General features: G+C 49.4%; 1 protein-coding gene across 19 annotated transcripts in view; it reads right to left on the bottom strand.

Moving 5' to 3' along the window:
* Positions 1-22,637, bottom strand: part of EFR3B (EFR3 homolog B) — a 166,515-nt gene that overhangs the window by 86,054 nt on the left and 57,824 nt on the right. The window lies entirely within an intron of this gene.

Below are 22,637 nucleotides of genomic sequence, written 5' to 3' on the forward strand. Positions count from 1 at the left end.
TCAAGGGACTCCTGTATATTCGGGAGCTAGTCACCTCTCCTCTCATTGTTTGGGATCTGTCTCTCCTTCCCATCCCTCACTTCAACCGAGCTACGATCCCACAAGCTATTCTGTTCAGTTCGGGGTTTTCTGTCATGCCTATTACCTGATAAGGTAGGTGGGCAGGAGAAAGGGAAGGGGGAGGGTACTGGAGATTTAACAGCCGGTACTTTTCACCCTGAGTCATTGCCGTAACAATGATGGGGTACATCTCCATGGGAACATGACACCAGCGCTCTCAGATTTTCACTAGCTGGCAGTTGGTTAGACGATGTTGGGTTTGACCTATAAAGCCCTACCTGACCTGAGAATACGGCGCAAACGTTACTCCAGCTACACACCAATGCAAGTAAGATCAGAGAGTCTAGCCCAGCAGCAGTGACACCTACATGCATCTCCCTTATTGGCATATAACGAACCTGAAGCAAGGACTAAGAAAGGTACCTCCAGCCAGGTGGAATATTTTCCAGTACAACGCGGGGCTCTCACCACACGAATCCGCTGCAGAGAGAACCGAACAACCAAATAAGGCCATTATTAGCCGCTACATCGATAGACCACGTCTGATGGTCTGACGCGCACTTCTCGCAAAACAGAAGCGTCCCTGCCGAAGCACAAGCGAGAGGCTGAATTAGACTGCATGACTGCTGCCTCCTCCAGGAGCATCCCAGGGGGAGGAGAGGGGCATCTCGGGAGGCCAGCCCAGCGAGCAGCGTGTTAAATAAATAAATAAATAAAAGGTGAGCTTTTACTGCGGGTCTGGAGCAGATGTGCTGAGTCACCAAGTCTGCTCGGATGGCAGCAAAGCAGAAGGATCCGGGCCGTAATAAGACAGAACCCTCTTCAGGAGGCGGATTTATTCTGCTGGCGTTTCACACAAGGCGGCAGGGTCACTCGGAGGGGGGGGGGCGTTTTGCCGGCTCTACGCTGAAGCCTAAATACAGCAGAGGAACTGCAGGAGTGAAAATGAAATGCATTCCTTTGCGATTTGGAGGAGTTTAACGTTGACACAAGGGAAGGACAGAGAGAGCTGGGAAGCAGCAGTCAAGCTTCTTGTACACAGCTCCTCTATCCTGACCCACAGTACCTGCCCCTATCCTCCCTATTCCAGTCCTGGATCCACTCATGAGCCTCTTATGGTGCATCTCAATCTGACTTCTAGCTCGGGTTGCCAATTTTGGTTGGATGTATTCCTGGAGATTTCATCACATGACAATTTTTAATTCCTGGAGACTCAAGGCCAATCCTGGAGGGTTGGCAACTCTACTTCTAGCCTTACCCTACTATTCCAGTCCTCCCCCTTCCTGCTGCTCCCAAAACACACAGTTCTGCTGATGTGCCACCGTCCTGACCTGCAGCTCCCCTTGCTATTCCACCCTGATCCTGTCCAAGTAAACGACACTGTGGTTACTGAGATTCATAATGACCATAGGAGAAGATCCCCAGACTTTTTCCCCCCACTTGTGTCTGAAGTCCAAATTTGCTTCGGGGGACCATAACTCAAAACACCCACATAGCACAAGCCCTTAGGTCACAAAGCCCCAAAAGTCTTGCCTTTAATTCGCTGCCCATTTCCCCTGAAGCACTTTAAGATGGGGAATTCTATGAATGCAGCATCTCTTACTCCTTGCCCCAGGATACGCTCACAGGACGCACCAGCAGGTTACCTGGTATATGCAAACCCGGGAGAGAGGCAGTAGCACAAATACTTTGCCCGTGCATAGCGCTTTGTAGCTGGGCATCAAAAAGTCTTTAAAGAGGTACACAAAGTTATCCCCCTTTTTACCGATGGGGAAAATGAGGCAGAGACAGACGTGATTCAGGTCAATCCACAAGTGTGAGCACTAGTTGCCCTACCTCCCATGAAAGCTGCTCAAAACAATATCCTGCTACTAGGCTGCAATCAGCCAATGAGAGTTTGGCCTGGTTATGTCAGCTATGGAACCTGACATCCTGCAGGAAGGGCTTCGGTGGTGGGTGGGGCTTCTGTAGATTTGTGTCTCACGCTGTGCGGTTTCAATTAAACCCAGATGAATTCATCTCTTTTGATAAACTCAGTTATTTTTCAGACTCAAAGACTTTAAGGCCAGAAGGGACCATCATGATCATCTAGTCTGACCTCCTGCAGACTGCAGGCCAGAGAACCTCACCCACCCACTCCAGTAATAGACCCACAACCTCTGGCTGAGCCACTGAAGTCCTTAAATAATGGTTTAAAGACTTCAAGTTACAGAGAATCCACCATTTACATTAGTTTAAACCTGCAAGTGACTCCCCACAACTATTGCTGTAAAACACAGGAGATTCCGCCTGTGTTTGTGCCAGGGGCAAGCTAAGGTAAGAGGAAACGTCTGCTTTGATGTTTTAGTGCCAAGAACGTTGATCTAAGAGGATAATTATTGTCATTTAGCCCCAAAACACAGTGCTCAGGATTATAGCCTTTATTGAGCTGCTGTGGTGCCTGCATGAGCTATTTCTTTATTAGAAACCTGTTAAATACATTTCCCGATTCTAAAAAAAATCGGTCTCCGTGCTTTGTGGCTTGCTGCAGCTCCATTTGGTAACAAACCCACTCTGCTGTTGACAAAGGGCAAACCCCAGGGCTCCACTTCAGGAGAAAACTATTTCCTTTCTAGAGCAAAGGAAGAAATTGGCCAGTCTGAACAACAGAGCCGGTCAGAGCAGCGATACGGACGCAGACACGCCAGCTTCCAGCAGGTGGTGAATGCGGATTCTCCCCACGAAAGGGCAATTGCTTCATCCCCAACTCAGACAGCTCCACCGGTTCAGGATCCACTTCAAATCTGCCCTCCTCGGGGACCTGGTGTGAATCAGCAGGGCTGCAGAGATGTCCATGGGGGACTATGGGAATTCAGCCCAGCTGGGGAGGTGGTTCTATTACTTCAATCACAACAGCCCACAAGAGCTTCCTACACAGAGCACAGAGTTCACACCACAGAGGTTTATCTGGGCACGTACAGTGACTGGTCCCAGACCTCACTATGCCTTGAATCTGGAGCAGGTTACATCTGCTGAGGAACATTTTTAGCTTTCAAAATGCAGTTTGTGCCGGCCAAAGGTGCTGCCTTAATACCCCTGGAGACTTAGAAGTCGTCTGATTATTCACAGAACAGATTCAACAGGGCATGATTCCACACACACACCCCCCACACCACCAGGAAGTGTCGACTTCCACAAGGTGTTTGCAGGAATACCAGAGAAACGCAGGTCACGGGGACCCACTCTAGGACGGCTACGGAACGGATTCAATAGCCAGTGTTAAGTGAGTCCTGAGGAGCCCCAGCGCTAATCACTATTTTCCAGTAAGGAACTGAAGGTTGCAGTGGAAAAGACCCCTCCCAAAGTCATACATAGTGAGAAGCTGGGGAAGAGGACAAAGCCTTTGGAAGATGGTATTAAAACAAGAGACCCAAAGCCCTCTGAACTTCACACGTGCGCAAGGTTCAGCTCCACAAACCTGCCCTGTTCGTTTAGAGACTGGGCAAGAGTCCAAAACCAGCAGGGACCTGTTTTCCGGATCCAGCCTGGCTGCAACCCATGTTGGCGGGAAGCTCGCCAGGACAGTGGATCGCCCAAGATTTATCGGAGACTGCAGAAATCCCACAAGTGATTAGACCCAGGTTTCGGCCACATGAGGCTAAACCCTGGGGAGAACAGTGTCCACAATTTCAGGGCCCCTTAACCCAAACCCTAGGCCTGACTAGGCCTCAAACTCCCAAGCTCCAGCTTCAAACTAATCGGGATTCAGCTCCGAACACTGGCTATTCAGCACCGCATGGCTGTGATGCGCTCAACGAGGCATGAATACAATGAGATTCATCACCAGCCAATGGAAAGTAGATCACGAAGGAAGAAATAAATCAGATGCAAATACACAACGGGGGCAGGGCAGGACAGCGACAGGGCCATGGCATCACAGAATAGGACATAGAGAAGCACAGCTGGTTTCAACCTGCAAATGCAACGCTGGGTGCCATTAAGGAGACTGACAGCAGTTATGTAAGAGGGAGTAGCAGGTGGAAAACAAGCCAAGCCAAATACACTGTTTCACTCGGCACCCAGTGGGCCTCAGCGCCGAGTTCTGCTCTGGAAGCCACGCAGACAAATCGGAGAACCACCATCAACGGCAGCAGCACCAGGGCTGGGAAGCAAGTCCTCAGAGGAGAAGGTAAAGGGACGGGGCATGTTTGCCAGAGAGAAAACATGACGGAGGAGGCGCGGGAACAGCCCGCAAAGACGCAAGCTGGGATGTTCTGAAGTGGGCAGGGACCAATTAGCATCACTCGATGGCAAGGGCAGAACAGGAAGTGACAAGCCTTTCTCCAGAGGGGAAAGCAGCATTAATGATCTGGAGGATGGCGTCGACTGCACCCTCAGCAAGTTTGCAGATGACACTAAACTGGGAGGAGTGGTAGATACGCTGGAGGGTAGGGATCGGATACAGAGGGACCTAGACAAATTGGAGGATTGGGCCAAAAGAAACCTGATGAGGTTCAACAAGGACAAGTGCAGAGTCCTGCACTTAGGACAGAAGAATCCCATGCACTGCTACAGACTAGGGACCGAGTGGCAAGGCAGCAGTTCTGCAGAAAAGGACCTAGGGGTTATGGTGGACGAGAAGCTGGATATGAGTCAAGTGTGCTCTTGTGGCCAAGAAGGCTAACAGCATATTGGGCTGTATAAGTAAGAGCATTACCAGCAGATCAAGGAACGTGATCATTCCCCTCTATTTGGCATTGGTGAGGCTTCATCTGGAGTATCGTGTCCAGTTTTGGACCCCACACTACAAGAAGGGTATGGAAAAATTGGAAAGAGTCCAGCGGAGGGCAACAAAAATGATTAGGGGGCTGGAGCACATGACTTATGAGGAGAGGCTGAGGGAACTGGGATTATTTAGTTTGCAGAAGAGAAGAATGAGGGGAGATTTGATAGCTGCTTTCAACTACCTGAAAGGGGGTTCCAAAGGAGATGGATCTAGACTGTTCTCAGTGGTAGCAGATGACAGAACAAGGAGCAATGGTCTCAAGTTGCAGTGGGGGAGGTTTAGGTTGGATATTAGGAAAAACTTTTTCACTAGGAGGGTGGTGAAGCACTGGAATGGGTTACCTAGGGAGGTGGTGGAATCTCCTTCCTTAGAAGTTTTTAAGGTCAGGCTTGACAAAGCCCTGGCTGGGATGATTTAGTTGGGAATTGGTCCTGCTTTGAGCAGGGGGTTGTACTAGATACCTCCTGAGGTCCCTTCCAACCCTGATAGTCTATGATCTATGATTCTGTACCAGGCAGAAGAGTATGTTCCTCAGCCGCTAGCTGCCTGGGGCTATGTGGAAGGATCCCATCAGGCCTGACCTAGGCCCCATATACTGAAGATGGTTTAGAGAGAGTGAAATAAACCCTGCTCCAATGCAGGGGAACAGACTGGAGACCTACTGCCGCGCCCATCCAAGCAGTGATGCTGACCCAAACACTCAGTGCATGATCACTCCCACCTGCAGAACAAACCTGGAAGCTATGGTGGAGAGGCAGAGGCGGCTTGCAGAGTTCCTGGGACACGGACATGAATTATGGGGCCACAGAGAGGGCAGGAGGCCCATCCCTCTGACTGCACACGTCTGAGGGCCTCAGGGAAATGCTCTGGACAATAGGGTATCTGTGCAAAGAGCCAGGGCATCTGCTATTCGCCATCCTGCTTAGCTCCCAATAACCACACAGGCACTGCCTCCATGCCCACACCCTCTGTCTCTGAGGCTGGCAGAGAGAGTGGACTGCACGAATCAATAGTGACAGGGTCCCCATTAACTCCCAGGGATGCCTCAAAGCTGCTCTACCCTAACCATGCTCCCCCTCCAGCTGGCATTCTGGAGAACCCTCTGTGACGTTATTGACATAAACTGGGACCGTATAGATCATTGTTGCAACCAAGGTCCTGTAGTGGCACCCAAATCTTGTATAAAGGGGGTCAAATGGGGTGTCTAGGACAAGGTTATGGTTTACTGGTTATGATTATGCTGTCTATATGTGTGTATCAGTTTTGTAGTTGAAGTTATGAATATTGGCTCTATACTGTCTGTATGGCGAATATTGGCTCTATACTGTCTGTATGGCAAACTTATGCTATGCTTCTGGGTGACATCCCAGACAAGCTGAGATTAGCTCTGCCTAGCCTGCTTGATGGCCCATTAAGGACCATCAGCTATACAATGGACCCATTGAGAGAAGGCAGATACGCCTTGTAACTCAGCAAAGTATGCAGGGACTGGCCCATGTGACTCCAGACTCCATTTTTGCTGTAATTTTCCACAGTAAGAACAAAGAGGTGTTCTTACACCTGGAAAAGACTATATAAGGCTGATGCCTCATCTCCATCTTGTCTTCAATCCTGCTTCTTACCTCTGGAGGAACTTTGCTACAAACTGAAGCTCTGAACAAAGGACTGAATGACCCATCCCAGCGGGGGATGTATTCCAGAGACTTGATTTGAACCTGCAGTTTATTCCATCGCTGCTGCAAGCCTGAACCAAGAACTTTGCCATTACTGTATGTAATTGATTCCATTTAACCAATTCTAACTCTCATCTCTATCTTTTTCCTTTTATGAATAAACCTTTAGATTTTAGATTCTAAAGGATTGGCAGCAGCGTGATTTGTGGGTAAGATCTGACTTGTATATTGACCTGGGTCTGGGGCTTGGTCCTTTGGGATCAGGAGAACCTTTTTCTTTTACTGGGGTATTGGTTTTCATAACCATTTGTCCCCATAACGTGTGGCACTGGTGGTAATACTGGGAAACTGGAGTGTCTAAGGAGATTGCTTGTGAGACTTGCGGTTAGCCAGTGGGGTGAGACCGAAGTCCTCCTAGTCTGGCTGGTTTGGTTTGCCTTAGAGGAGGAAAGACCCCAGCCTTGGGCTGTAACTGCCCTGTTTTAGCAATTTGTCCTGAGTTGGCACTCTCAGTTGGGTTCCGCCAGAACCGCACTGTCACACCCTCACCATATGGCATTCATGCAGAGGGGCTTCCAGAGCCTTGGAGAACGGGGAATGTCACTGCCTTGGTCCCACCCTTCTAAAAAACTGCTTTGGAGCCACTGCTCCTTTCCCCTCTACGACATGGCCCCAACGGGGTGGTCTGTCATAGACTGTAAGACCATACCAGAGCTAGCTGACCTCTGTACGTCACAGGCCAGCAGCACCACCCAGCACCTGTGCGCTAAACCCAACAACTGGAACTAGACCAAAATATCACAGAAGACTTAACTATTGTATGCCACAGGCAGAGACCCCCTTAGCATTTCTAGTACACCCATCACGAGGGTGTCTAGGCACTGTAATGTGGGCTATAATGGTGCCATGGAACTGTGTGCAAAACTCCCATGGACTCTGCCTGCAGAACAGGTACTTAGGGGCCAGATCCTAAAATGGTGCAAGTCAGCATCGCTCCATTGAAGTCATTGGGGTGAGGCCAGTTTACATCAATTTAAGGGCTGGCCCTCAGCATGAAGAGCATGACACAGAGATTATATTATTTTCCCTCTAGCGAAACCGAAAATCAGTGTGGCCACCAACCATCCAGCCAAGCAGGGGACGCAAATCAATACTAACTGGGATAGCGGCAGTTGTGATGGGCTCCTTGTCTCCTGAGAACTGTGCTCGGACCCAAAAGCGATGTCGCCTGTTGGCCACCCGACAGCCCTCAGATGGATCATCGGTGCTTTGACCTAGTGCCTATTTGCATTAGTCTCTCTCCCGCCCATTTCAATAGCATCCATGTCTGAACAACGCACGGAACAGCATTAGGTAAACTCCAGACACAAAATGAGGGCACTCGAATTAGAAATAAATCTGCAAAACATTCATTAAACCAAATATTCCATGAAGGTCATTCCCCCCATGCTTGCCATAAATGCCAGACCTAAACCAGGCTGAATTAGAGCTTTCTCCTAAATCTGCTTAGTGGAATCTAGTTTACATGTCTGATGAGGGTCTTAGTTTTTTCCTAAGCTCCCGCTGCACTGGTTTCTTTCTTTTCTATTGACTTTCTTAGCAGTTTAGCTCCCTGGCTTGGTGGAGAAAGAGTGATGTCTTTCCAATGGGTGCCTTCTGCTAGCCAACTCATTGAACATTAGAGTCAGCTGAGGAGACCTCCATCTATCTATCCCAGTGTAGGATGAAAGATAGAGGCAAGGATCTTCAGGCCATTTAAAAAACAAAGGGCGGAGAAGAACAGATCCCAGAACAACAGTGCAGCGGGGGAGGGAGGGGCACACTGACAAGCATTTGGCAGGCTCCATCAGGGAGATGGTAGATTTTAGCAGCAGTCGGATCCGCCCCACAGCTGGTGCTCAGAGAAACATTCTGCAAATGCCTTTGTGGACTTGCCTCATTGCCTTTCCCCAGTGTAAATACATGTCCCCTCAGGAAGAGCAACAAGGCAAAATATAAACGGGGCGTTTGGAGAATGTTTCTCTGGGGTTTCTATTTAGCAGCTCGTAAGAGGGGACGCCACCGCTTTAAAAACGGTCCAAGTTAAGAATACGACAGGACAGTATCTTCTCCGCCCACCACAGGGGTAGGATTCCTTCCCTTCCTCCCCGCACTAAGACGATGGACTCAGCGGCTGTAAATCGGTGCAGCTCCATCGAGGTCAGTGGAGCGGTGCCAATATACCCCCAGCTGAGGCTCTGTCCAGACATCTAGAGTCAAGTTTAAAAGAGCCACCAGGGATGCAACAACAACAACAGCCTGAAATGTCTGTAAACGAAGAGCCTAATCCCACGATGGGCTGAGCACCTGCAACTTGAGTGCTGAACGCCGTTCTGGATTTGGCCCTAAGAAAAGGCTGTGTCCATACGGGTGGGTGGGGCTGAGAATTTAGCCTGGCACGAGCTACAAGCAAATGTTCCCAAGCGTAAAGTGCCAAGGAGACGCTTCCTCTTCAAACTGGGCCTGACCCAAAGCTGGCTGAAGCCAGCAGCCCGGCTCCGGTTGACTTCAATGGACCTGGGATCAAGCCCCGCTCTTCAGAGAGGAGAGGAATTAAAAACACCCCGCAGAGATGAAGGGGCTTGGCTGCCGTACCAGACGGGGACATTGCCCGGAAGCTCAGCATGGTTCTATCGGACGATTGTTTGTCCGAGGCCCTTTTCCTGACTGGCCCTTTGAATAGCGACGTATGTAGCAGCCATGGTTAGTAGCACAAGTCACGTACACAGTGCGTCAAGGGAGCGGGGTTTCTAAAGTGCAGAAAAACCTTCTTTCGTTTCGCCGTCAAGAACAAGATCGGCTCAGCACACGCCGGCAGTTCCGCTGGGGGAGCTGCTGAAAGGGATTTGCTAATCCGGGTTGTTTTGTTCTCCACTTTGGGGGTTCTCCTTCCATTTGCACTCTCATTAATCATGGAGCAGAGACATCTCGGGCTACTGCCTCACACAGCAAACTTTCTCTTAGTCCAGATGGGGAATTCCAGCAATCGTCAGCCTGTGCCTTGGGAGGGCATCACCCCAGCCCTCTATTCTCACCTGATACCCCACAAAGGTGCCCTGCAAGCTACAACTGGGGTTAGCTGGATTGGACAGCACCAAGTAGGAATGGGGATGGGTTGCCCAGGGCTGTGTGATTATGTTCTGTTCAGTTGCACTCTGCTGGTTGAGGTTGGTTTGGGTGGCACTGGGGTGTCTGAGATCACCTTGGCTGCCCAGCGCTCTGGGTGAGGTTACATTGGGTTAGATTCCAGAGTGTCACATATGCTTGTGATGGGTAGGAGAATGTCCGTTTGGGTTGGGGTTGGGACTGGAAGGCAGCAGATTAGGTGTCATTGGTTCACACTGGGTTGAATTTGGCTAGGTTCAAGTGCACTGTCGTGGGAAGGTATGTATTGAGTTGAGTCAGAATACACTGGTTGGGACTGGGTTGAATGGGGCTGGGTCGGTTCTAGCTAGGATGGAGAGGAATGAGCAGCGAATTGGGTTACATAACCAGTACCAGTCCTGTGTAGGGTAGGCCAGTTTTTTGCCCCCCTATTCCCCCTCCCACGCCCGTCCAAATAATTCTGACACCATAACTTGGGATTTCTCCAAGGGACGATCTGTTTCCAATATCAAGCATGCATCATTGTTTGGCTTTGGAGTTTGCTGTCTAATAGAGATGCTTTCCCTGGTGTGCCCTTGTGCATTTCCCCTGGTTCCCCTCATGTGAGACAGGAGATTTTTCTCTCCAAACGTAGAGAGGCTGTGGCTCCCAGGCGCAAAGGACATTCAGAGGGGTTAATCCTCCCATCCCGTGTGGGCCAGTAGAATCCAGGCTCCCTTGGGGCACCAGGAATTCTGTTAATAATAAATAATAATAATAATATCTGGCACTTATATCATGCTTTTCATCTTCCCAGGGCATTGCAAACATTAAAGAATCCTACGAACAGCCCATGCAGGGAGATAAGAGCTGGATTCTGCAGTTCTTCCTGGTTCAAGGATTTCAGGACCGAGCCTGCAAGATTATCCCCATTTTACAGCTGGGAAACTGAGGCAGAAAGATTAAATGACTTGCCCCTGGCTAAAAAGCAAGTCGCTGTCAGAGATGGCATTAAAATGGAGGAACTTCTGGCTAGTTCATCACTCAGAGAATTGGTCCCATCTCTATGCAATAGTCCAAGTGGCCTGGCCCTAGTAGATACAACATGAAATTGGGAACCAGGAGACCTCGGTTCTAAGCCTAGCTCTGCCAGTAGCCTGCTGGGTGACCTCAGATAAGTCACTTTGCTGCTCTGGGCCTCAGTTTCCCCATCTGTAAAATGGGGATAGTGAACATTCTCTTTGCACAGCACTTTGAGATCAACTGATGAGAATGTCTGCGTAAGAGCTGAGGGTTATTACCTCAATATCTAGCGTCCCATTCAATGAAATAGCTCCTTTACAGTCTAGGTGCTGGATGCACGATACTCATTACATCATGAATGGCTTAATAGGATAGATTCACTGCAATGCACATGGGGAGGGGGCAGAGGAGAGGAGGTGGCAGTATTCAGAACACCGCTGGCACAACATAATTAAAGGCAGGCCACTGCCACTAATTAACCATCTTTGACCTTTCAAGATAGTGAGGCACAAGGAATAAAAAAAAAAAAAGTGATTTTTAAAATCCAGGCTAAGCTTCACTAATCTGATGGTGTCCTTCATTAAGAACAGGGCTTTGGAAAGTGGGAAATACTACCAGATTTTTAAAATGAACAAATAATCTGTTGTAGAAAAATCCTACAGCAGCTCTGGGAAGGTGGATCGAAAAGTCCTATGTAAGAGAGAGAAAGTTCCCTAGATATTCAGATCGGTATTTGATAAACAGGACAGACAGACACTACATTTAGTGAACCAAATCCTCAACTGCTTGACTTCCAGGGAGCTACATCCATTTATAAGAGTTGAGGATCTAGCCTTAAAAATATGTAAAGTAACATTATAGAGAATCTTATTAAGTTTCTATAGCACCCAATTAGTGTAATCCCTATGAAGTTCTAGAGGACTTTAGTAGGATGTGTTACCACTTATGGTAACTTCTATAAATGGAATCTGGTATAATGCACAGATTCAAAACAGTTTCCCTTAAGTGAAGTAGCTCTGACACTTCCATAAGGGGTGATACCTTCTGCATTATTTCTACCGATATCTTGATGCAAGGGTGGGGGACATACCTTATGTTCCTCTGTTTCGTGCTACAGAATTTCCCTCCTATGTTCTACTCCACATAGGTCCCACTGACTCATTCCATGTGTGATGCTTGGCAAGTCACTGTGTTATTATTGCTTCTTATGTCTTACGGGCTGACAGCGTGCTTGGAGCTGCACCCAACACAAAATGCAGACCTGACCGCCTCCAATCCAGAAGGTGAAATGGAGAAGGCGGGAAGCCCAGTGAAGGATGGATCTTGAGTTGCTAGATTTGTTGGTGGCGTCAGTTACTCCTCGCGGACATTGCAGAAGATACAAATCTATAGAACAGGGTGGAGGTGGCTGCAAGGAAGAACATTCCAAGCCTAGTGGGATGGCATAGAATAGACACAGAGAGAAGAGACAGATGGTACAGCCAGGCTGATTCAGCAGGTTAAAAATTAATTGATCCTTCAAACCCTCGAGTTCTGCACAACTCACCTCAGCCTATTTCTGATTTAAAAACACACACACGCACACATACACACACACACACCCTCCTTCTCTGCTTCCTGTCTGTGAAGTGGAGATAACCATGACCTTCCTCTCTGGGGAAGCTGCAAAGCTTGATTTATTAACATTTGTATCTGCAAACATAAGTCACTATAGAAAAGCAAAGTTCTGCCTCGAGGGAAACGTAGGGGAATCACTGGCTCCACAACGGAAGCGGAAGAACTGCTGAGAATTTAAATTAGCCATTGGTCAGAGGACTGTGGCGATGCCAAGAATAGCAAGCCAAGGGGTGGATGGGGCCGTACTATTTTACAGCCAAGTTGTAAACTGCTGCAAATGTGCTTTCCAGAGGAGATGTTGACACCACATTAACTACAGCAGCATGGGCTGGAACTGCTGTGCCACCATCAACTTTGAGATACCAGGATGTTTTTATCTGCCACTTAAATCGAGTCATTTTAAGCCAGTTGGCACTTGGCTCCAGAGCAGAGAGGTGGCTGGTATATCCCTGACTATGGAGTCTAACTAGGTGGTAAGGGGACAAGGTGCAGCTGGGAGAGAGAGATTGGTGGGAGAATCTATCCGAAAGAGCCTTTTGTCTGGAACCACCATGGAGAGATGGGGAGAGGGGGGGATTCCAGAATATTTAATAAGTCTGTGGCTCATGCAGGGTCTGCTCTGGGGGCCACTATCCCTCCATTCAAATGAGGGGGGGAACCCCCCACACCATCACAATCCCTCCTTCCTCCCAATTCCATTAGAGACATGACATGCCAGCACATCTGGCCTCGCAACCCTCGCCATCCACACCTGTATCCTGAGCGGAACATTGTAACTGGCTCCTGTATCTATAATGGGCTGAAGCCAACCCCCAGGATTCCAAACACACCCAAACTTGGGGTTGACATTCCAAATCCAGATGTGAATTCTACAGCACAGGCCCATCTGTCACTTCCATGCGCCGTTCGTGGGCGGTGAGTTACAGTAACATACTCGCAGCCAACGAGTCTCGCCCAGGACAGACTGAAAGGTCCAACAGCTTTCCCTTGCTATTGTCTTCTCTGCAGGATCACCCTGGGATACTGCCAGAGCAAAGCTGGCATGCAACTGGGTTATGCACAGTGAAGCTCACAGTCTGTCGTGTGGTAGGCGTACCTCTGCACTGATGTCAGTCACTCAGAACAGCAGCTGCCAGATATCTGATATGCCCCCAAAGACACAGTGAAGTCCTTGCAACTCTGAGCTTCCAGGAATCAGTTCCTGCTGCTTTTTTACATAAGCAGAATCCATGTGAGGGTGTTTTTTTTTTTTAAATCCAGACTAGAGACTCTTTTGTTAGACACCACAGATAATCAGTTCGGGTTGTTCTCTGTGAAGAGCTCCAGCCCTATAATAGAAATGTGACAATTAACAGCACTTGGCTTTCATCAGATGCTTTACACTCACGGATCTGAAAGCACTTTACAGAGAGAAGCCAGTATCCTCACTGTCTCCATTTTACAGATGGAGAAAGTGAGGCACACATCGGAGAAGTGACTTGCCCAAGGGCACACGACAGAACGGAGGACAGAACCCAGCTCACGGCGCTATCCCCCTGGCCACATATCCTCTCCAACGAATGCCTTTCATATTGAGCATGCTCCTCTGGGTGCTCCACAAACCCCGGCGTCGGAACATCAGCACCCCTGACTTTCAGAGATGCCGACTGTGCTCGGTTCCCACTGATGTCAACGGGGGCCCAAGGGTGCTCAGCGCCCTGCAGGATCAAACACAAGGAGCACCCATCACGATAGCAGGCATTGCTGCAAACCCTGGTGTTACAGCATCCAACCAAGATGCTGAAAAAGACAGAGCTCAGTTGTAGCTGGCTTTGAAAGCATCCTTATTTGCTCTGAGCTCCAGAAGCCTTCGGTATAAGGGGGTTTTGCTCGTTAGCGTTAACTTGTTATTAGCGTCTCAGCTTCAGCGTTTAGAAGAGAAACGCACTTTCTATTAAGCCGCCCGCGTGGGGGAGGAAAGAGGTTATTGGGGACTGTGTAACAGCCGCACCAGCTGTACAGACAAAGAGCTGAATTATATGGTACATTACATACCGTACAGTAAGGGTACACACACTTGATACACGGCTCATAACTTGGCTTTCTACATAATAACCCCCTTTGGCTTTGTGTTGTGAGAACATTTCCTGAATTGCTCCCAACGTTAAACAGGTTTTTCATTCGCTAGGCTTTGCGAATTGTCTGACCTGCAATATAAAATCTTCACGGGAGACCTGTTGTAATCACTGGGCCGACTGATTTATCCCACGGGCGATCTCAACTGTGGGAAAGTGGATAAAAGTTTATAAAGTGTCACAATAAGAAGAAATGTGGCCAGGAAAAAGGGAGACAGACAGACTGAATTAGTCCAAACAAAAAGGCCTCCGGATAGAAGTCAAGGACCGTGTTAAGATCATGCCTGGAGAACACACTCAGTGAACCAAAATTGGTGTGTCGGGAATTAGACCTAACTGGTGGACAAAATAACGAGAGGATGGCCTATTCTGCCCACCGCTCCCTTTCCGAGTTCTTAAAGAAAAGAGCTGGTGGGGTGGAACCCCACCACCTCCGGCCCCCAGGATCCATTGTGACATCGTCGGGCCGTCTTCCTCCTGAGCTTGAGATGTGTCCTGACCAGGCCAGGCCAGAGGGACGCAGCTTCCATCACCACCTCCAGTTAAATCCCAAATACCATCTGGGATGTGAGACTGTTGTCCGTCCATGTGTCCCCTCCCCCTGCCCACCCCATGTGTCCTTTTTCTTCCCTACCACAAGCGCCAACTTTCTAATGTGCCGGGAGGGGGGGTATTTGACCCTCAGCTCTGCCCAAGGCCCCGCCCCCCAGCACACCTCACCCTCGCTCCTCCCCCTCCCTCCCAAAATGTCCTGCACACCATGAAACAGCCGATCCCAGCGGGCTGGAGGCGCGGGGAGGGAGGGGGAGGCGCTGATCAGCTGGGCCTGCCAGCGGGCGGCAAACACTGGGGGCTGGAGGGAGGAGCTGATGGGGGGCTGCTGGTCAGTGCCCAGCACCCACCATTTTTTTCCCCGTGGGTGCTCCAGCCCCAGAGCACCCACAGAGTCAGCACCTATGTTCCCTACTTTATTTCTTCTTTCCTTTCCCCTTCCTTTTTCCTTCTCTCTAAATCAGAGTCTGGCTTAGCCAGCCAAGGCTGTATATTTTCCAACACTGCTGTAAGCCTGTGACCAGGGAAGCCGCTAAAAGCACTGCTCTAAAAAGAACAGCTCGATGCTGGTACCAGTTTGCCCGGTCTCAGAGGGGCTATTCAGTCCCCGTGCCGGGCCTGTGATGTGCCAGCAATGAGGCCACAAGTAAAAGTCAGAACCAGAAGCTGCATATTCTCTCTTTGCTGTTAAAGTCCGATCCATTTCCTAGAAGCCCCCACAACAGAAACGCAGACAAAAGGAGAGAGAAACAAACAGCAGTGACCACAGTTCCAGCCTGTCTCAAGTAACATCATCTCTCTTCCCCCAAAAGGACAGTTCATGGCCATCTTTAATTCACCGAGGAGATTGTCAGATTGGAGGGGGCGGGAGTTTCCTTCTAAAAAGTCTCTCCAGCTAAGGGGAAAGGATGTTCAAATGAAAAGCCTTATTGACCCCTTGTTTGCAGTGTGATTAGAGCAGTGTTGGTGCCAGGCTATGAGAGACAAAAAGCTGGGTGAGGAAATCTCTTTTATTGGACCAACTTCTGCTGGTGAAAAAGATATTTCCTCCCCCACCTTGTCTCTTTATTTAATACCTGACATTTAAAAGGCTTTAACTGTTTTGCCTTCGTTTTTGTATCTTTAATAAAAGGTGAAAGGGAGGTTTAAGGGTGTTTTTGCCATGGTGCTAAGCAGGCTGATGTCTTTATGCCAAACCCCAAACCTCGTTGAATACTGTTTAATGTTGGACAGTTTTCACAGTCATGTTAACACCTTTGACTCTTTGGGCCCGTATAGCCCATCTAAATTAATACAACAGACCATATGTTCAGAACTGATCTTGAATCCCAAATCCAAATCCTTCCCAGATTTGCCCAGATCTAATTTTTTCCTTCCCTTTTTAATGGGGTCGCAATGCAGATGGAGCCAGTTAAAGAGATGTTAACTCTCAAACACGAGCTACTTGAGGGCAGGTTTGACACTCATTCAGGGCATGATCCAAAGAGGCATTGAGCACCCACCGCTCTCATCATCTTCCATGGGAGCTGCACCAATCTGGATCAACCCGTTAATATAAATCAATGGGACCTGTGCTCCTAAACCACTTGGGTGCGCTTTAAAAATCCAGCTTTAGAGGTTGATCTCCTATAGCAGTGTTCCTCAACCTTTTTGACACCAAGGATCAACTTGCTGCCTTCCGAAACTGTGTCAAGGAGGTCTCAGGGACCAGCGCCAGTCCAGGGACCGGTTGTTGAGAAACACTGTCCTATAGGATGGAGCCTTAGCTGGTGTAAATCGGCATAGATCCATCAGTGAAGTCATGCCAGTTTACACCCATCAAAGATCTGGCCCTGTATTCTCGACACGTAACCAGCCTGTTGCTTAGACACGGACACAAAGCTTAAATAATGGCTGGGTTACCTAATTAACACCGTATGGCAATGACTTGGTCCTTTGTACACCAGGTAAACTACCCCTTCAGGGCAGACATTTGCACTGGGAGGATTTCATTAGGCGCCTGGCGTACTGGGGATGTGAATTTATAAAGCCAAGAGAGTGGTTTCGGGATGTTACGCTTCTTAATGGGCGGGTGGTTTCGTTACCCAACAAATGGCAGAAGGAAGAAAAGCGCTTAAATGGCAGGAAACGTCGCTGCGCTACAGGGGCAGCGATGCTGGACTGAGCTGGGAACGGGGAAGCCACACTGAAAAGTCCCATCGGAACGGGGACAAAGCAGTTTCAGGTTACTGATCCCTGCGCAGAATGGACCAAGCCAAGCTCCGTGCTCTTAGGAGGCACAAACAGATCCCTGGCCACACTGGAATCAGGACTGTACTAGCAATGGGCTAAGAGTCCTATTCTGAAAGGAGCCTCTGCATCCTAAATACAGGTATAGATTGCAAGGTTCAAGCAAGACTAGTGGGCACAGGGATTTTTCCTTCCCCCTTGAGGGTCACAGTAGCTAGGATGTTTTTCCACAGAGACTTTCAGCCTCAAATGACTTATTTTAGATTAAAAAAAGAAACCACAAGAGGGAACCACAGTTAGGTCTCTGTGAGAGAGAGCACAGCGTGTGCATCTCCTCGGTGGCAGGCTCCGACAACCCCAGGAACAACATGGCTGCTGGACTCTGCACACAGGCTGAGCTCTTGGAAATTTAAAGATACAGTACAGAAAAAAAGGCTTAACAGTTTCACCTACGCCACAGTAGCTAGATTACAGCACAGGCTAACCCACCTACAGCAGCTGTGGACAGCAGCGGCGCCAGGATTTTTGGCACCCTAGGCGGGGGGCCTTCCGCGCTCCCGGTCGTCGGCAGTAATTCTGCGGCGGGGGGGTCCTTCCACGCGCCTGGTCTTCGGGGCACTTCGGCGGCGGAGCGAGTGAAGGACCCACCGCAGAATTGCCGCCGAATACCCAGAGCGCGGAAGGACCCCCCGCCTCAGAATTGCCGCCCAGGGCGGCAAAATGCCGTCCCCCCCCAAATCCTGGCGCCCTAGGCGACCGCCTAGGACGCCTAAATGGAAGCGCCGGCCCTGGCTGTGGAGCCGGTCACCATTTTCCACACACAACAAGGTTCAAGACCCTTCTCAAAGACTAAAACCAGAACATCGTCCATATTCTCAGTTTTCCATTTTCAAAAAAAATGAAACATGACATTTTTAATCTAGAGCATTTTCAAAAATTACCCAGTCTTTTTGTTTACCCTCTTCCCTCCCCACCCCCACCAAAAAGAAAAAAAAAAATCTGGTTTTCAGTAAGAAAATGCTTTTTAGATTCCCCAAAAGACTGCAACTGGGGCCAGTTGGAACCCTGCACAGCTTTGACGTTTCAAATGCTTTTGTGAAAGAGTTTTGCTGCTTTGCAGCCAGCTCTGCACACAGTTCATGCAAATCAAAAATCCCTGTCCCCACGGGTCCAGCAACTCACATTAGACTCACAAGCAACAGGTCTAAGTAGGCCTGTACCTAGCACAGTTCTATTCTCCACCGCCAGAGCCTGTCCTTAGCCCTGTCTACGCTCACATTCAAGCCATTGTCAACCACCGCACCGGTTACCAACAGAATCTGCTAGTGGAGACATGTCTAATGTGGCCCGGATCTAAAACGTTGCCCCCTTATGCCCTGTTCTCACCCTAGGAGTAGGAAGGAATGTTTAATCATGGATGGGGTCCAACTCTGTTGCAAGATGGATCTGTGTTTCCCCCGAGCTCTGCCTACAGTAGAGAATTACTCTGTTGGAGCTGTACACCAGTATGGTTCAACTAGCTGCCACAGTGCAGCGATCACACTAGCCGTCCTCTTATGGACGTATACAGTGCACCACATCCTCGTGCAGCATGGACGGTACCTACCCCATAGCTGCCAGCACAGCTTGCCAGCCACTGCCCTGTCTGTCTCCAGGGGAAAATGGGACAAGCACTTCTATGTAAAACGTTTGAAGAATCAAATCTCTCCTCTGCCCTAGAGTGCAGCGAGCAGAGAGGTCACTGACAGCACGGCACAGGCACAGTGGGAGGACCAAAGCAGCTGAAATGCCGGTGCTTTCTGTCCACACTGGCATTGCCCAATGGCACAGTGACCCAGAGCAGGCGGTCTCACTGGGGAGTCTCAGTCACAGCAAACGTCATTGCAATGGTGCTAAACACTCATGCACAGCTGGGAGCACTTGTGGGCACGAGGTGTGTTACAAGATGCTGGCTACATGAGAAGATGATGTTTTAGTCTGGTTATCTCCCTGGATTCATCCATGGTTACTATATAGTTTTTTCTATTCACAGAGGGAATAGGAAGCTCATCACAACCCTGGGCCACAGCCATGTTCCACACTGGGGGGCTCTGCCTACACGACAGAAAACCACCAAAGGCTCGGTGTGGTTCCTCAGAAAATTGCTACGGTAGATCCCGTGCAAGACACCAGCTCAGATCAAGGACGTCCACTTCGCAGGTTCTCAGGCCAATTGTGATACACCAGCCAGAACAAAAGCAAACACCAATGTGTCCTTCCCAACAGCTCTCTGGTAGCTGCATGCTCCAGGCATCACCAAGGAGCTTGTTTGCTCTTTGGAAAGTGCACTGTGCTTTCAGATTTAGAGAAACTGATGCATCAGCACATCCTCCAACCAGTGGAGAAGCTCCTCTAATTGTACGTCCTAACTAGATTGTCTGGGTTTATAAAAGGAGCAGGCCTCTTCCTACAAATATGCTGCTTCTTTGATATGCACAAAGTGTTCTCCGAGCACAAACTACAGCCCTGATAATGGACCGTCTGATGCTATTGGATGCCTGCACAAAGACACCTGAATGAGAACGCAACTGTTCAGACATGAGCCCTCTGAACAGGAATACAAGCCTGAACTTGCTCCTGGAGGAGAGGTTAACGTCCAGACCAGGGTCGCAGGACATCTTGGGTCTAAGAATCAGAGGGGTAGCCATGATAGTCTGTATCCACAAAAACTACGAGGAGTCCGGTGGCACCCACGGAGTGAAAATTGCAGATACAGGCATAAATATATATTGGCACCTGAAGAGAAGGGAGTTACCTTACAAGTGGAGAACCAGTGTTGACAAGGCCAATCCAGTCAGGGTGGATGTGGTCCACTCCCAATAACGGATGAGGCAGTGTCAATACCAAGTTCTGCCTCAGCACAGCCTTCCTGCTCATTGCGGGGCAAATTACCTAAACTCTGTGCCTCCATTTCCCTGTTTGTAAAAAGAGGATATGAAATCTCTTTCGCACACCTGGAGCTGTGAGCACTGAGCTACAATGTTCTTAACGTGCTGAGAGATTCTCAGACAGGTGGTGCCAGAGACAGGCCAAAGACTGGAGAATACTGCAAATAATCAGACCCTAGGCACCCAGCCTAACAAGCCAGTGTTAATCACATGGGGAACAATCCGTAAACGTAAATACCGATGGGGAACAGGGGAAAGTCTGGTAGCCTCACAGAAGTCAACCAGCTTGGTTAGCAGAAGTTCATGTAAGTCACACAAAAATTAGTTTCCATTCCCCCCCTCCACCGTCTACTCCACATGGCAGAAAATAGACTTCTACTGCTGCCCTCTAAGGGAATTATTCCTTTAGCTCAAGTGAGAGTGTGTGCTTCAGTGTGATGAAGGTCCAGGGTTCAAATCCTGTTGATGACAACCATGATTGGAGTTATTCTATTCACATTCAGGTGCTCAAATCCCTTGAGTTTCTCATTCAAAACTTGCCCAGGACTCAGCCGCAACCCCCAAGTTTCGCACAGTCTCAATGCGAAACCATAAGCTGGCCCAGGCTTGCTCAAAACTTAAGTCTGGGTTCATCCCAAACATATTGATGAAACCATGATGTGTCAAGAGTTTGCAAGAGGGCTGAAACCCAGGGGAATTGTGTGTGGATTCAGGTATCATAACCAGGGTCTTGTATGGGCACCACTCAGCTGAGCAGCACAGGCCTCCGCTCTAGAGAAGGCATAAGACGGGAATAGCAGGTGCGTGAATTACCTCGTGCGAGCGAGATGCTATGGAGGGCTCTATAAGGGAGCCAGACCAGCTGCTGCCCGCACCATGCCTGAATCGAAGACAGTGCCATCAGCGCCTCACTTTCAAGAGCACTAAAGTAACTCGTTAGGAAATCAAGTCAGACTTTGCATCCCCCTCTTCCCAACCCGCTGACCCAGCCAGTCCCACGCAGTGCTACTGAGTCAATGCAAAACATGTTGTTAAATTCTTGCTGCCTATGACTCGATGACTCGCTCTCGGCTGGGGGTGGTATAACCGAATACTACAAAGCCAACGCACCATATGGCAGTCACTTGTTCCAGCGGTGGTCAAAATGGCTGATTTTCCATCGTCGCTGTTGTGGTTCAGAGGAGATCTTCTCTATTTTCAGCTCTGCTAGCGGGACAGTTTCTGCTGGTGATCAAAAACCACGGGGATGGGCACAGTAGAAAGACTGTAGCAATAGGTACGACAAGATAGGTCCAACCCTGACAGCCTGTGACCATCTCCACTGCAGCCTTGTCATTAATATTAACATATCAACTCCCACCTTGCCTGGGCTGTACAAGGCCCACAGGGATCACAGCATCCTAGAAGTGAGATACGTGACCTTCGGAAAGTCACTTAGAACCATGTTTTCAAAAGTATGTACTCACTTTGGATGCTCCACTTAAGACATGAAACCACTGACTGCCGCTGGAACGGAGGGTGTGCAATCAGGTTGGACACCCAAAACGAGTGGGCACTTGAAAAGGTGGCTTTAGCCTCCAGGCCTCAGTTTCCCCATTTACAAAATGGGAATAATGACCCTCCCAGACTTTTGGAGGGGAATGGATGAAAAACGTTCTCTCACCCAAGCCAGCACCTCACACCAAATTGGGGGCCCCACAGGCCCAGTGTGGCACAGGGGATTACCAGGGGACTGGGAGCAATACACTCCAATTCCCTCGCCCCAGCCCCAGACGTGTCGCTCGGGGGAGGCGGCTTGGGGGGGGAAGGGATCCCACCCCCTTGCCGCCCCTCACCGGCAGCAGCAGGAAGTGGAGCAGCCCGGCCCCAGCCCGCTCCCCAAAACCCTGAAAGAGCAACAGAGGGTCCTGTGGCACCTTTAAGACTAACAGAAGTATTGGAGCATAAGCTTTCGTGGGTGAATGCCCACTTCATCAGACGCAAGTAATGGAAATTTCCAGAGGCAGGTATAAATCAGTCTGGAGATAACGAGGTTAGTTCAATCAGGGGGGATGAGGTGCTCTGCTAGCAGTTGAGGTGTGAACACCAAGGGAGGAGAAACTGTTTCTGTAGTTGGATAGCCATTCACAGTCTTTGTTTAATCCTGAGCTGATGGTGTCAAATTTGCAAATGAACTGGAGCTCAGCAGTTTCTCTTTGGAGTCTGGTCCTGAAGTTTTTTTTGCTGTAAGATGGCTACCTTTACATCTGCTATTGTGTGGCCAGGGAGGTTGAAGTGAAAGAGTTACCCTGAAAGAGTAAGTCCTGGCAGCCACTGCTGGGAGGAGAAAGCCCGTTGCGGGTGAAGTCTTGGGCTGCAGGCTGGTTTGCGTTCGACTGGCCATGCACAGCCAGGATCTACAGCCAGCTGTAAAAGGCCATGAGACCAGGCTGATGAATATAGAGCAGCCAAACGTCCATGCCTACTGCCTCAAGCATTTGCAACCTGCATCCAGTCCCGCAGTGCGGAGGGGAAAGATGTGTGAGGAGCCACCGGGGAGGACAGAGTCTAACAG

Source organism: Chrysemys picta, chromosome 3, assembly GCF_011386835.1.
Source record: "Chrysemys picta bellii isolate R12L10 chromosome 3, ASM1138683v2, whole genome shotgun sequence".
NCBI lineage: Eukaryota > Metazoa > Chordata > Testudines > Emydidae > Chrysemys > Chrysemys picta.